This window comes from Orycteropus afer, unplaced genomic scaffold, assembly GCF_000298275.1.
Source record: "Orycteropus afer afer isolate SDZICR_OR568_19922 unplaced genomic scaffold, OryAfe1.0 scaffold00077, whole genome shotgun sequence".
NCBI classification, from domain to species: domain Eukaryota; kingdom Metazoa; phylum Chordata; class Mammalia; order Tubulidentata; family Orycteropodidae; genus Orycteropus; species Orycteropus afer.
The window spans coordinates 5,660,861-5,678,180 of record NW_006921664.1 but is presented as its reverse complement, the minus strand read 5'-3'; positions in this window follow the sequence as shown (position 1 = coordinate 5,678,180).

Here is a 17,320-nt window from a genome sequence, read left to right as displayed (position 1 = left end):
GTATCACTACGGAAGTAGGATTGCCCAACCTTCCTTCTGAGGAGTGGCTGGTAGGTTTGAACCGCCAGCCATCTGGTTAGCAGGCAAGTGTCTTATATTAGGGCTCCTAAATTTGCCCCTATTTTTTTTTCCTTGAGGAACTTTATTGGTTTACGTTTCACATTTAAGTCTTCGATGCATCTGGAGTTACTTTTTGTGTATGGTGTGAGGTACAGATATTGTCTCATTTTTCTGCAAATGGATATCCAGTTTTGCTATCACCATTTGTTAAACAGATAGTTTCTTCCCCATTTAATGGATTTCAGCCCTTTGTCAAAGATCATCTGACCGTAGGCTGATGGATCTACTTTTGGATTCTCAATTCTATTCCACTGGTCTAGGTGTCTGTCATTGTATCTAAACCAGGCAGTTTTGACTACTGTGGCTGTATTGTAGGGTTTGAGATCCGGGAGTGTGAGAATTCCTACTTGGTTTTTCTTCTTCAGTAGTGCTTTGCTTATGCAAGGTTCCTTTCCTTTCCATATGAAGTTACTGATTGATTTTTCCATATCCTTCAAGAGTATTGATGGGATCTACATTGGAATTGCATTGAATGTATAGATTGCTTTGAGTAGAATTGACATTTTCACAATGTTCAATTTTTCTACAAGCATGCTATGTTCTTCCTTTTATGTAGATCTCTTATGGTTTTTTGAAGTAGTCTTTTGTAGTTTTCTTTGTACAGGTCTTTTGTATCCCTGGTAAGATTTATTCCCAAGTATTTTATTTTATTTTTTGTAGCTATTGTAAATTATATTGATTTCCTTATTTCATTTTCAGCATTCTCTTTGCTGGTGTAAAGTAATCTAATTGATTTTTGGATGTTGATCTTGTATCCTGCCACTATGCTAAATCTCTCAATTCCAGTATTTTTTTCACTGAGTCTCTTGGGTTTTCTATGCACAGGATCATATCATCAGTAAATAGGGATAGTTTCACTTCTTCCTTACCAGTTTGGATGCCTTTGACTTCCCTTTCTTGCCTTATTGCCCTTGCTAGGACTTCCAATACAATGTTGAATAAAAGTGGTGATAGAGGGCATCCTTGTCTGATTCCTGTTCTCAAGGGTAATTTCAGTCCTTCTCCATTGAGAATAATGTTGGCTGTTGGTTTTGCATATATGCCCTTTTTTATGTTGAGGAATGTACCTTCTATTCCTATTTTTCTGAGAGTTCTTATCAGGAATGGGTATTGGATTTTATCAAATGTCTTTTTTCCTTCAATTGATATGATCTTGTGATTCTTTTCCTTTGTTTTTATTTTCAATGTGCCTTTGTTTCTTCCTTAATGAAAATATTTTTTATTCTCTGTGTGGTCTTTGCAACAATCTCATCCCTAGTTAAACATGGAACATTCAGTTATCTAAACCACTGTGTAACAGATGCAAACAAGGAAAGGTAAAGATGGTAAAGGAAATTATTTTGTAAATGTAATCATGTTGAGTTGACTCTTATATATTTCTCTTGATTTCCAGAGAGTTGCCAGAACATCTTAGCTTTTTATTAATTGTATTACATAAGAAAGGATTATTTATTTCCCTTCTTAGGACACTTTCAAACGTATGTGCTGGTTTTATGGAAAGACAGTCCCATGATCCAATATACCTATTGTCTTACAATGTACAAATTTGGTAAATTCATTATTTTCCAGACTTGGTTATCCAAACATTGATATCAACTGTTAGAGGCCAAGAGCAATTCTTGTAAAAGGGGGTAGAACAGGTCTTCCATAAACTGAATCATTTTGAGACCAATCTGATATTTAAGTGAAAATACAGTTTTTCCTAAAACAGCTTGAGCCTTTATCCTCTTTCTCTAATCGCCTTGATTTAAAAATGAGGTAAATTGACCAGTAATGTAAATAAACCAATCTAATATAGACCCAAATTTCTTTTCTTTTTCATTGTTGTTTTCAGAGCTTTCCCAAACTTTGCCACTTAAGAGCATGAGTCCAGTGCTTACTGAAGAAATAACTATTTCACTTCACTAAGGAACTAGCCAAGGCTCAACAGAGGATTATAATGTTGTTAAGGAACCAGTTTAATATAAACCAATCACAGAATGACCATTCACCCTTTTTACTGAGGAGACCAATCAAGAACCAACCCAAAAAACCACACTCCAGTAGCTTAATGGACTTGGCTGATGGGTGCTCAGTGTCCAGTCTCATCACTGAGGACATGCCAATGGTAGATCCATCTGGGGATCCGACTGTCCGCAAGCACTCTGCTCCTTGATTTTATCTAGAGATGGTTGTTTGACTTTCCAGTTCAAATTTAATTTTAGCTTTTTTTTTAACCAATTTTTGTTTATGTGTTTCCTTTTTATTCATGTCTTTTTTGCAGTCTTCCAGTCTGCTTGGCTCCCCTCTTATCACCCTTGATAAATGTAGAAAGACAAAACAACCCTTCTCCTGCAGTTAAGCCATAGTCTACTTTAATCCTCAGAAATAAATAGAACCTATTGAAACATCAGTTGCCGTCAAGTTAACGCCAAGTCATGGTGACTCATGTTCGTCAGAGTAGAGATGTGCTCCATAGGGTCTTCAATGGATGATTTTTTGGAAGTAGATCACAAGGCCTTTTTCCAAAGTACGTGTGGATGAATTCAAACTTTCAGCCTCTCAGTTAGCAGTCAAGAGCATTAATATTTTCCACCACCCAGGGATTCCTTAGAATTTATTTGCCTCTCCCATTTGATTGTCTTTATGCCAAATTTTCTTTAGGGTTGTAAACTTGCCCTACCTCACATCTTTTCTTTTGAACTAATGTTCTTTATTCTAGAAGTCACGTAGGAAGAGTATGAGATGCTCTATTGGTTCGGTGCACATTGTGCAAAATAGAGAAAGGTGCAAAGCAGAGAATGCACAAGGCACCCTTTTAAGCAAAAAGAACGAAATTTACTTTCTGTTCCCAACTCACACATTGCCCATTTGTGTTTCTTTTATAGATTAAGATCACAAGAATCCTCAACAGAAGAAATGCCAACAGGGCTAGAATCTCACCAGATGGTGGTATTAATAATGGAGCAGCCTAGAACTGATGACAAAGATATCAAGTCTGAAATGACACAGAGAATATAAATATTGTGAGATGGCTCCCTTGACTTCCCAAATTCCGTCTGTTTGCCAAATATTTTCATTTGCTTTGCATTATTTATGGTAAAATATGGAAAACAGAATCACACATCACATCCAGAAATGCTCTGCTGGTGACATTTTAAGATTCACTTCTTTTGTCATAAATAATTCTCTTTGAATAATAAGTTGATTGTTATTAAAATCACATATTATTTAGTGGGAGCTTATTATTATTATTTTTAATCATGATTTTGATTCACAAAGGGTTTATGGTAGTTCATGCATTAAAAAAAAACAGCAAGAACTTTAGCTAAAATCAGAAATTAAGTTGATTTCTAAGACATAAACACCATTTAGTCCTCCATGCTTCCTGTGGGTCACATTTATTGTGCATGATCTAGGAGAGGCTGCATCAGCTTTCCTACCACTGAGTACCCCAAGCACTCAAGTATGGTTGAGGTAAAACTAAGAATCAGTTAAACGGAATATGTATATACACGAAGAGTTTTAAATTTAGGACCAAGATCTATTTGTAGATCTGGGTACTTCAATTTTTTTGCCATTAGCATGAAACCTACTCCACATGCATTTTGCCTGTCCACAAAAATCCCATCCTCCTTATAATTCTTCACATTCCTGCCCCTACTCCCAAATATGCACAGATATACAGGAAAGGTGGCCCAAACCAATGTGCCTGTCATCACAGAAAATGAAAATAGTCCTCATTAAAAATTTTTAGGGTCCCAGTTCTGGAAATTTCTTTGTCCTGGAGAGGACAAGTCTTGTCAAGGCCCTTTACTTGTCGTATCTGAATTATTGCAAGAATTATTACCAAGAGTTAAGGATAGGGGAGTGATGGTTTCTCTTAGGATTCTAGCAAAAAAAAAAAAAAAAAAAAAAAAGCAGAAATAGTTAGAATTCTCCAAATGAAGAGTAGTTACAGATGCAGAATAGTAGAGGACACAATTATGTAAAAGAAAGGTTCTAGAAGGTTGGTTAACAAGGTATTAGTCACAAAACTGACAGGTAACAATTTATTTTATTTTATACCCCCAAAGCCCTCTGAAAATTCTCATGAACTGAAGTTGATCTCAATATCTGACAATTATAAGAAACTCCTATGTTGTAAAAAAATTGAAAGAGCTTGACTGATGAGGAGTCCCCAAATGCCAAAACATGCTGAGAACCACTTTTTCTTTCACTGTAGAAATATTTTCCATGTGATTTGAATCCAATTCTCTTGTTTCTTCATTGTTGGTAAATATGAAGTGACTCCCTGAAAAAGATCCATTGTGAAGTGATTCGAGCAAATGTGTATTTAAAAGAGCTTCTTTTTCCATTGTCCTTAGAATGGTTGGAGTGGATTGTGCAATTAGTGCACTTGTCTGCTAACCAGATGGTTGGAGGCTCACATTCACCTAGAGGTGCTTCTGAAGAAAGACCTGGCAATTACTTCTCAAAAATCAGCCATGGAAAACCACAGTTCTCCTGTGACCTGCATAAGGTCACCATGAGTCAGAATGGGCTCGATAGCAATTGATTGTTTTTCTTTTGTTTTTTTTCAGAAGAGTTGGAGAAGATCTGTACAAACTGATGAAGCATCTCTTATTGGTCAAATAGAGAGGAAAACAGGAGCAAGTATGTATTTGAAAATACTCTATATTTGAATATTTAAATCAGATGTTGTTGTTGTTGTTATGTGCCATTGAGTCGGACCTGACTCATAGTGACCCTTCCTTGGGTTTCTGAGGCAGTATCACTACGGAAGTAGATTGCCCCATCTTCCTTCCAAAGAGTGGCTGGTGAGTTTGAACCACCAGGCTTCCAGTTAGCAGTCAAGTGCCTTAGGCACTACACTGAAGGAAATGTAAATAAGTCTAGATCCAACACAGGGTAATTACCTAATGAAAATCACAAGGGCTCATACTTTTGGACCCAGCAATTCCAAGTTTATATGGACATGAGATTAGAAATACCAAAATGTCCAAAATGGGTACTGTTTAAGTAAGTTAGTGAAATACTATGCTTAAGCAAGTTAATTAAAATTATGTGATGATAAAAAAGAATAGTAGGGAAAGTTATTATGTAGTATTATGGAACAAAATTCCAAAGCATATTCTTAAATTGAAAGTACTAAGTGTAGAAATGACATGCTATTATTCATATAAAAAAAGATTACTTCTGGAAGGACATATATGAAACTAAGATTCATGCCTAGGTATCTGAGAAGCAAGGTTAGGAGTATTTTACTATATTTTATATCCATTACATAAATTTGTGCATATTGTTCTTATTGTTGTTAGGTACCATTGAGTCGGTTCCAACTCATAGCAACCCTATGTACAACAGAACAAAGCATTGCGCAATCATGCATCACTCTCACATCCATTACTGTGCTTGAGCCCATTGTTCCAGCCACCATGTCAATCCATCTGGTTGAGGGTCTTCTTTTTCGCTGACCCTCTACTTTTCCAAGCATGACATCCTTCTCCAGGAACTGGTCCTTTCTGATAATATGTCCAAAATATATGAGACAAAGTCTCACAATCCTCTCACTTCTGAGGGGCATTCTGGCTATATTTTTTCCAAGACAAATTTGTTCATACTTCTTGCAGGCCATAGTATATTCAATAATCTTCACCAATCAACACCATAGTTCTTATTTGGTTTTCTTTATTCATTGTCCACCTTTCGCATGCATATAAAGGGATTGAAAATACCATGGCTTGGGTCAGGTACACCTTAGACCTCAAAGTGACATCTTTTCTTTTTAACACTTTAAAGAGGTCTTTTGCTGCAGATTTGCCCAGTGTAATACAATGTCTGATTTCTTGACTGCTACAAGAATTAGGCATTGCTTGTGGGTTCAAGCAAAATGAAATTCTTGAAAATTTCAATTTTTTTTTTCTATTTATCATGATGTTGCAGATTGTTTCAGTTGTGAATATTTTTGTTTGTTTTATGTTGAGGTTTAATCCATACTAAAGGTTGTTGCCTTTGATCTTCATCAGTGAGTGTTTCAAATCCTCTTCACTTTCAGCAAGCAAAGTTGTGTTTTCTGTATATCACATGTTAATGAATCTTCTCCAATCCTGATGCTGTGTTCTTCACCTTATATTCCAGCTGCTTGGACTATTTTCCCAGCATACAGATTGAATAAGTATGGTGAAAGGATACAACCCTGATGCACACCTTCTTGATTTTAAACCACACAGTATTTCACCTTGTTCTGCTTGAACAACTGTCTCTTGGTCTATGCACAGGTTTCCTCATGAGTACAATTAAGTGTTTTGAAATTCCTGTTCTTCATAATGTTATCCATAATTTGTTATGATCCACAGAGCCAAATGCTTTTCCATATTCAATAAAACACAAGTAAACATCTTTCTGGTATTCTCTGCTTTCAGTCAGGATCCATCTGACATCAACAATGGTATACCTTGGTCTACATATACACACATAGATATTGTTTTTGCTGTTACTTGCCATCAAGTGAGTTCCTACTCATGCCAATTTTATGTATAATAGAACAAAAATATTGCCTAATCCTGTGCCAAAAGAGCTCTAGTGATGTAGCAGTTAAGGCATTTGTCTCCTAACCAAAAGGTTGGTGATTTGAACCCACCAATCACTCTGCAGAAGAAAGATGGGGTGGTCTGCTTCCATAAAGATTTGGAGCCATGGAAACCTGTTGGGGGTTGCTATGAGTCAGAATCAACTCAATGGCAGTGAGTTTTGAGTTTCAGAGTCCTGTGTTTTCTTAATGATTGCTGGTGTGTCTGAGTGCATTGTTGTGGCTGTTGTGTCAATCTATCTTATTGAGGGTTCTTCCTCTCATTTTTGCTGCTGATCCTCTATTTACCCACCATAATGTTCTTTTCTAGATACTGGTCTCTCCTCATGATGTGTCCAAAGTAAACAAGACGAAGTCTTGCCATCCTTGCTTCTAAGGAGATCTCTGGTTGTATACATAATACACAATGTTTAATATAAACGTGTAAATTGTTCCAAAATAAATAAATTGAGATGACAATTTAAAACAATTAAAAGGTATATTAAGTATGATGACTAAGTATGATCATTAACAATTTACTTTGTCTTTACTATATGCCAGATTCTGTTCTGAGAGCTTTCTATACAGTATCTTGTTTAATATCATAAAAATCCTATAAAATATACACTATTCTTATTTTACAGACAAAAAAGCTACAGCTTGGTGAGGTTAAACAACTTGCCAGGGTCATACTGAGAGTGGCAAAAAAGAAAAAAAAAAAGGAGTTAGTTAAATCAGGGCCTTCCTGACTGTGCAACCCAAGCTCTGACCATTACACTGTGCTGCCCCCAAGTGGGAAGAATGGGTAATTAGGAAACCTGAATTGTCATTTTGGCTGTTATTCTGAAACTGGCCTTTATCTCCCTTGACTGCTCTGTTCTCACCTGTAAAATGAGATGAGTTGGGCACAGATAATTTCCAAAGTCTTGCTTAATTCCAGCATTGTTAACTTCACCAGGGTTTTAAAAGGAAATCTCCAAGTATCAGATTGATTCTTAAGTATACTGACCTCATAACCAGTTTGATAGCACTTCATTCAGCCTGGAATTTATGAGTTACATATTATAACGAACAAACTACAGTGTTTCAAGTCTTAGTCCTGAAGAATATAATTATTTCATGAATATGTATGTAATACAGTCAATCTATAAGCTCCACAAGGACAGGAACCAAGATTACCTTGTTCACCTTCATATTATTAGCAACAAGAACAATATCCTTCGTATTAGACATGTTCAAAAATGACTAGTGTATCCAAAGAAACTAATATAGAATTTATTATTATTAATTATACTACATAATATACTATTATTGTTATACTATATTCTTTAAAAAAAGAAAAGAAAAACTGAAAACAAGAGACCTTCAAGCTAGTATTGAAGTTAAAGATTATTTAGTCTATTTTTATTCTTTTATAAGTGATTAAATTAGGCTCTGAGTGGACATTGTTGTTATCATGAATATTGCTGTTATTAGTATTATTGTTGCTATTATTTATCATCTTCCTTTCCTAAGAAAATCCTGCAAGCTGGGAATTTTTTTTTCTCATGTACTGTGAAATCTCCTAGGAGAACCCTCAAAACATTGTTTGGCTTTTTCTTCTAAGCTGAAGATTTAGGAAGCATAAGCCCCTGCCCACTGCTCTCCACCCTTAATCTCCACACACACACACCCAAAATCCATCCTTTTCCTCCCCATAATGAAGACTCAACCAAGAATTCCACCCTTCATCCTTAAATAATGGGCTTTTTTTTTTTTTCCTTAGTGGAGATTTTGTTGAAGAAAATTTATTGTAAATTCTTTTTTCCCACTTAAAGGGAGAACACTGTGATGTGTTTTTGTGTATATATATACATATGTGTGTGTATGTATGTATATGTATATATATTTTATATATATATATATATAGGAGGTCTGGTGGTGTAGTGCCTAAGGTTTTTGGTAACCAGAAGGCTGGCAGTTCAAACCCACCATATACTGGGTGGGAAAGGCGCATAGGTATGCATATGCATAATTTATCTGTGTCTGTTGTTGTTGTTATGTGCCGTGGAGTCGAACCCAACTCATATTGACCCCTCCTTGGGTTTCTGAGGCAGTATCAGTACGGAAGTAGATTGCCCAATCTTTCTTCCAAGGAGTGGCTGGTGGGTTTGAACCACCAGGCTTCTGGTTAGCAGTCAAGTGCCTTAGGCATCTGTGTCTGTTTTTTTTTTTTTTTTTGGTATATAGCCCACAACCCACAGATCAATATAGTTGTTGTTTTAGGCTAGATTCTCTAGGAAAGCAAAACCAGTAAAGCATATATAGAGAGTGGGAGAGAGAGAGAGGAATTCATCTCAAAGAAACAGTTCATGCAGTTGTAGAGGCTGGTAAGTCCCAGGTCCATGGGTCAAACATCAAGCTAGAGGCTTCTCTTGACTGATGTAGCTGCAGAGGCTGACTAACCCAAAATTAGCAGGCAATGCAGCAGGCTGCTGGCTGTGGAGGTTGATGCAGAAGCTAATGAATCCAGGTTTAGCAAGTAAAATGGCAGATTGTTGGCTCACAAGCTGCAAAGGCAACAATCCTAAAATCAAGAGGTAATCCTGCAAGCCACTGGTTCGAGTCCAGGAACCAGAGATGATGATGAGCCAGATGCAGTATCCAGATCCAGCAAAAAGCCAGAGAACTCTCCCAAAGCTTTTCCATATATACTGGAAGCAGGCCACACCTGGAAAGAAACTCCCTTTCAACTGATTGACTGCTCATAGCAGATTTCATCATGAAAGTGAATACATTATATCAGATCTCATCATGAAGGACAACTACATCATGATTGCTAAACCACTTAGAATCATAGCCCAGCCACACTGATATATGACTTGAACTATCTGAGTTGTCTCCACAGAAATGTGACAAAATACTCAATGTGAAGTTAATTTTAATTTGGGTTAGTGACTATGCATCATTCTTCTTTCAATCCTATACAGAAGAATGTGGCGTAAGGATTGGAGGAAGATTTGTTAACATGAGTTATGTAGATGACATAAACTTGCATGCTGAAAGCACAGACTTGAAACACTTATAGATGGAAATCAAAGACTATAGCCTTTGGAACGGATTACAACTCAACATAAAGAAAACAAAAATCATCACAACTGGACCAATAAGCAACACCATGATAAACAGAGGAAAGATTGAAGTTGTCAAGGACTTCATTTTACTTGGATCCACAATCAACACCCATGGAAACAGCAGTCAAGAAACCAGATAAAGTATTGCATTGGGCAAATCCACTGTAAAAGTCCTCTTTAAAGTGTTATAGAGCAAAGATGTCACACTGATGACTAAGGTACTTCTGACCCAACCTGTCGTATTTTGAGTCACCTCATGTGTTTGCAAAAGCTGAATAATGAATAGCAAAAACTGAAGAAGAATTGATGTTTTTGAATTATGGGGTAGGAAAGAATATTGAACATACCATGCACTGCCAGAAGAATGAACAAAATTTGTCTTTGAAGAAATACAGCTGAATGCTTCTTAGAAGTGGAAATGGCCGGACTTCATCTCTCGTGCTTTGGTCATGTTTTCAGAAAGGAGCATTCCCTGGAGAAGAACCTCATGCTTGGTAAAGCAGAGCATCCATGCAAAAGAGGAAGTCCCTTAAGGAGATGGATTGACACAGTGTCTGAAACAATGAGCTCAAGCATAACAATGATTGTGAGGATGGTCTAGGACAAGACAGTGTTTAGGTCTATTGTACATAGAGTCACCATGACCCAAAACCAACTTGACGGCACCTAACAACAACGTGCATCATTGTTAAGCCCTTATGTTTATATACCCCAACATGGAGAAGGAAAGACATTATTTCCTGAAAGGAAGTGTTTTGCATTAAAAGTGTTTATCTCCTGGGCTAATTCTAGTGACCAAATATGAAAACCTTTTATACTGATGTCTGCATTGCTTCTTTCCTATGATGAACCAAGGATTTGGCCAGTCTTTGGAAGGAGAGCCAAAAGATTAGATCAGATCCAAAGAATTCCTTTCAAAATATAATGCTATGAAAAGGTTCATGGAATTAAATAATGAAGAAAAAGTAGGAACACTAATTTAGCTAAAGCTCAATGGAAATGCTATTTATATGGTTTTGGCAGTCTAGCAGAATGTAAACTTGAAATGCTTACATTAATTTATATGGGATTAACAACAACAATCTTTAAATTATGTTGAGATACATCTAAAAGAATATTCTACTGGTATAATATGGAAACACACCAAAAAAAAAAAAAAAAGGATTTTACTCCTTGTGCAATCAGATTAAATCAAAAGAGCAAAAGGACTTACACTCATTATTTTTAACCTAGAAAATACTTCATTGACTCCGCCTTCATATTATATTCCAAAATAAATTATTTATGCATCAAATATGTGTACACAAAAATAAACCAGATAAACATTAGAAAAACATATAATGCACTGCCATCAAGTAAATTACAACTCATAGTGACCCCCATTGGGTTTCCAAGGCAGTAAATCTTTACAGAAGTGGATTGCCTCATCTTCCTTCCACAGAGCAGCCAACCTTCTGGTTACCAGTCAGATACCTTAGGCACTGTGTCACCAGAGTTCCTGAGAAAAACATATAGGGGGAGACTTAAAAGTAACTATGTCCTATCTCCTTTAATCCAGGCAGACTGTGATAGCTTTAATGACTAGTATACAGTAGTTGCTATGCTAGTTTCTGGGCCCAGCTCTTAAAAGCTTCCACTCCCTGCCTCCTGGGACATTCTCTTTTGTATCCCTGAATTGACATGTAAGAAATCCAACTACCTTGTTTGGAGGTGCCTGAGACTACACAGAAAGGGAGAGGGGCCCTGCTGAGCCCAGCCTTCCAGTTAGTCCTGTCAAGGTAACAGGCATGTGGGTCTTCATCTTGGGTCCTCCAGAACATACCAGCTGCTAGTTAAGTACCACTGAGCAACCCCAGTGGATGCCACATGGAGTTGAAGGCCTAGCCAAGACCTGCCCAAATTCTTAACTTTCAAAATTTTGAGATATAATAATATTATTTTAAGACAGGTAGTTTGCTACGTAGCAACAGATGACTTGAACAATCCTTAATTTATATAAACATCTTATAAGTCAATAAGAAAAAGTCAAATATCCCAGTTTAAAAGAGAAGGAGAAGATATTAATAGGCAATTGATGGCAGAAGTCCAAATGACCATTAAGCTACATGAAGACTCTCAAACTCACTGGTAATCAAATGAATGAGATTTCTTTTTTTTTCACCAACTGGAATAAAATTAAGGAAGTATGATAAAATCCAATTCTGGTAAAGCTATAGGGATTTAAGCACTTTCATATACTATTTATGGAAATGGCAATTGACAATTAGACAATTGGAAAGCCTGTTTAAGTTTGACACAGAGAACAGGGAGAGAGATTGATAATTTGATTGGATTAAATGTAAGCTATCACCAAGACAAAAGAAATGCCATTAACAAAGGCAAAATATAAGTATTTATTTCTTGCTCAAGTCACAGTCCAACAGAGATGAGACTCTGTACACCACGATCATTATGGACCTGGTTCCTTCCATCTGGCACCTCCACTCAGTGACCAGATACACTGTCAGTGGGGTAACACTGAAAGGACCACAGGGTCTGCACTGGCGGCATCAGCGGCAGCACACAAGCCAGTTCCACAAGAGGAGGGGCTGTCAAGGCAGCGGTGTCACTAGGGTTGGTGTCACCCATCACTCAGTGCAGTAACTCGTCACCTCCCCAGTCCCCCAAACCTGCCACCTGCCAGCCAGAGTGTGAGTATGAGCAGACCCTCAGAGCTGGCTATTGGGCAGAGAGAAGGTTCTCTGCATTGGCCTAGAGGAGAGGGGAGGAGATTTGGGGAGCTGCAGGGGACAGGGCAGGGAGGGGGCAGAGCTGCACAGTGCTCAGACTTGAAGCAGGGGCAAGGCAAGTCACTCCCCCAATGAAGGGAAGAGGGGGCTCCACTGACCAGACTGCCCACAGTGGAGTTGACACCATCGGTTATCGTACTGGGTGACACCAACACTAGTGACACCACTGCCTCCATCTATCCCTAAGACTCAGGTTCCTCGACCAGATCCTTTGTATCTGGGCACAGATGAGAAAAAGAATGAGAAATATAACACAAGAAGTTTCAGAGCCAGACCTGGAATTGGTATATACCACCTCCACCCATATTCCACTGGCTAGAACTTAATTTCATAGTTCCATTTAATTCAAAGGAGACTGATACATGAAGTTGAGCTGTGTGCTCAGGTACAAAAGGAAATGGGGCTTGATAAGTATATAGCATTTTTCTTATTTACAAAAGACAAATGACAAACTAGAAGATTTAACAATACATAAAAGATAAAAGCATAATTTCCTTAATATACAAAGAGCAATTACAAATCAGTTAAGAAACAGGAAATGTTTTTACATAGTCAATAAAACATAAGCAAACATCTTTCTGGTATTCTTTGTTTTCAGCTAAGATCAATCTGACATCAGCAATGATATTCCTTGTTCCAAGTCCTCTTCTGAATTCAGCTTTCATTTCCAGAAGCTCAATGTCAATATACTACTTCAACCATTTTTGGATTATCTTCAGTAAGATTTTACTTTCATGTGATATTAATGATATTGTTTAATAATTTCCACATTCTATGGGATCACCTTTCTTTGGAATGGATACAAATATGGATCTCTTCCAGTCAGTTGACCAGGTAGCTGTCTTCCAGATCCTTGGCATAACCAAGTGAGTGTCTCCAGCATGGCATCAATTTGTTGAAACATCTCAGTGGGTATTCCATCAATTCCTGGAGCCTTGTTCTTCACCAATTTCTTCAGTGCAGCTTCAAATTCTTCCTTCAATATCTTTGGTTCTTGATCATATGCCACCTCCTGAAATGGATGAACATTGACCAGTTATTATTGGTACAGTGACTCTGTGTATTCCTTCCATCTTCTTTTGATGCTTCCTGCATCATTCAATATATTTTCCATAGGATCTTCCAATATTGCAACTCGAGGCTTAAATTTTTTTCCTCAGTTCTTTCAGCTTGAGAAACACCAAGGGTGTTCTTCCCTTTAGGATTTTTTACAATAACAGTGTAATACAATATTTGACCTTCTGTAATTGACTTATTTTACTCAGCATAATATCCTCCAAGTTCATCCACGTTATGTGGTGTTTTGCAGATTCTACATTATGCTTTAGGGTTGCATAGAATTCCATTGTGTGTATGTACTGTAGTTTGGCTATCCATTCTTCTGTTAATGGGCACCTAGGTTGTTTCCATCTTTTTGCTATTGTAAATACTGCTGCAGTGAACATGGGTGTGCATATATCTATTCATGTCCTGGCTCTCACTTCATTGCCATAAAGAATGTTTCAAGATCTATCCTGAAGTACAATGTTATCAGTGACAGGATAATGTCTATACATGTACAAGGAAGTTCAGTTAATACTACTATTATACTGTATGCCAAAATTTTGGGTACATTTTGTTTTCATTTTCATTTGATACCAGGAATTTTTTTAATTTATTTTTTATGTCTTCTACTACCTGGTAGTTTCTAAGGAGGGTGTTATTCAGTTTCCATGTATTTTATTTTTTTCCTGATTTTCCTGTTGTATATCTCTAATTTTATAGCGTTGTGATCTGAGAAGATGCTTTGTAACAGGCCTATGTTTTTAAATTTATTGAGGCTTACTTTGTGACCTAACATATGGTCTCTTCTGGAGAATGTTCCATGTGCACTGTAAAAGAATGTGTATTTTCATGTTATTGGGTAGAATGCTGTAAGTTCAGTTTAGCTGATGGTGTTGTGTTATCTTCTGCATCTTTGCTGAGTTTCTTTCTACTTGTTCTGTCCTTTGTCAAAAGTGATGTACTAAAGTTTCCTACTTTACTGTGGTTCAGATCTTTTATCTGGTCATTTCTTCCATTTGCTTTAGCTACTCTCCACTCAAGAGAAAGTTTCAGAATCTCTTCTTACATCCATTTTTGTCTTTTCTTCCTTTTGCAGTCTTTTTAATAACTTTTAATTTCTTCATGGATGATGTTCTTGATGTCGTTCCACAATTCACCTGGTTTTCAGTCATTGGTGTTCAATGCATCTGAAGAATAACTTCAGATGGTCTCTAAATTCAGGTGGGCTATGATTAAGGTCATCTTTCGGCTCTCATATATTTGTTTTAATTGTCTTCAGATTCAACTTGAACTTGCATATAAACAATGATGGTCTGTTCCACAGTCAGATCTTGGCTTTGTTTTGATCAAAGACACTGAACTTCTCCATCACCTCCTTGTACAGATGTAGTTGATCTGATTCCTGTGTATTCTGTCTGCAAGGTCCACATATATAGCTGCTGTGTATGTTGTTGGATAAAGATATTTGCGGTGAATAAGTCAGTCTTGTAAAATTTTTTCATGTGCTCTCCAACATCATTTCTATCACCAATACCCTATTTTCCAATTACTAGTGACTCTTCTGTTTCCAACTTCTGCATTCCAATCATCAGTAATAATCAATACATCTTAATTGCATGTTTGGTCAATTTCAGACTGCAGAAATTGGTAAAAATCTTCAATTTCCTCATCTTTGGCTTTAGTGGTTGGCACATAACTTTGAATAATAGTAGTAGTAAGTAGTCTTCCTTGTAGGCATATGGATATTATCCTGTCACTGACAGGACTGCACTACAGGATAGACCTTGAAACATTCTTTGTGAGGATGAATGCCATTCTTCAATTTGTCATTCTCAGCATAGTAGAGCATATGATTATCTGAATCAAAATGCCCAAAATCAATCTATTGCAGCTCACTAATGCCTAGCATATGAATCTTTATGCATTCCATTTCATTTTTCACAACTTCCAGTTTTCCTATATTCATACTTCGTACATTCCACATTCTGATTATTAATGGATATTTGCAGCTGTTTTTTTTTTTTTTTTCCCATTTTGAGTCATGCCTCATCACCAAATGTAGGTCCTGAAAGCTTTATTCCACCCACATTATTGAGATTGACTCTGCTTTAAGGAGGCAGCTCTTCCCCACTTGTATTTGGAGTGCTTCCCAACCTGAGAAGCTCATCATCCAACACTATATCAGACAATGTTTCAGGGCTATTCATCATGTTTTCCAGCAATATATCAGTGTTTCACTGCTATTCATAAGGTTTTCATTGGGCAATTCTTTGAGAAATTCTTGAACAGAGAGTAGCTAAAGCAAATGGAAGAAATGACAAGATAAAAGAGCTGAACAGAAGATTTCAAAGAGCACTTTGAGAAGATAAAGTCAAATACTATAATGAAATATGCAAAGACCTGGAGTTAGAAAATCAAAAAGGAAAAACACACTTGGCATTTCTCAAGCTGAAAGAACTGAAGAAAAAATTCAAGCCTTGAGTCACAATATAGAAATATTCTATGGAAAAAATATTGAATGATGCAGGAAACATCAAAAGAAGATGGAAGGAATACATAGAGTAAGTGTACCAAAAAGGATTAGTCAATGATCATTTATTTCAGGGAGTGGTGTATGATCAAGAACCAATGGTCCTGAAGGAAAAAGTCACAGCTGCATTGAAGGAATTGGCAAAAAACAAGACTCCAGGAATCGATGCAATACCTATTGAGGTGTTTCAACAAATGGATGCTGTGCTGGATGCACTTACTCATCTATGCCAAGAAACTTGGAAGACAGCTACCTGGCCAAGTGAATGGAAGAGATCAATATTTGTGCCTATTCCAAAGAAAGGGGATGCAACAGAATATGGAAATTATCAAATAACAATACCAAATAACAAATTATTAAATAATTAATATCACATGCAAATAAAATTTTGCTGAAGATAATTCAATAATGGTTGCAGCAGTATATTGACAGGGAACTTACAGAAATGCAAGCTGGATTCAGAAGAGGACGTGGAACAAGGAATATCGTTGCTGATGTCAGACAGATCTTGGCTGAAAGCAAAGAATACCAGAAAGTTGTTTACTTGTGGTTTATTGACTATGCAAAAACATTTGACTGTGTGGATCATAACAAATTATGGATAACCTTGAGAAGAATGAGAATTCCACAACAGTTAATTGTGCTTATGAGGAACATGTACATAGACCAGGAAGATCTTGTTCAAACAAAATGAAGGAATACTGCATAGTTTAAAACCAGGAAGGGTTGTACCCTTTCACCATACTAATACAGTCTGTATGCTGAGCAAATAATCCGAGAAGCTGGACTATATGAAGAAGAATGTAGCATCAGGATTGGAGGAAGACTCATTAACAACCTGTGATATGCAGATGACACAACCTTGTTTGCTGCCAGTGAAGATGACTTGAAGCACTTACTAATGAAGATGAAAGAGTACAGTCTGCAGTATGAATTACACTTCAAGATAAAGAAAACGAAATTCTAACAAGTGGACCAATAAGCAGCATCAGGATAAATGAAGAAAAGATCGAAGTTGTTACAGATTTCATATTCCAGTGTAGCGCAGACACCAACTACATAAGGTTGAGTGCCAGGGCTGCTGACGGAGGAGGTGGTGGGGTAGGGGTAGAGCACCTGATGCATGGGACCAAAAAGAAAAAAGGATGAAGGGGAAGAAGAAGAAAAAAAAAAA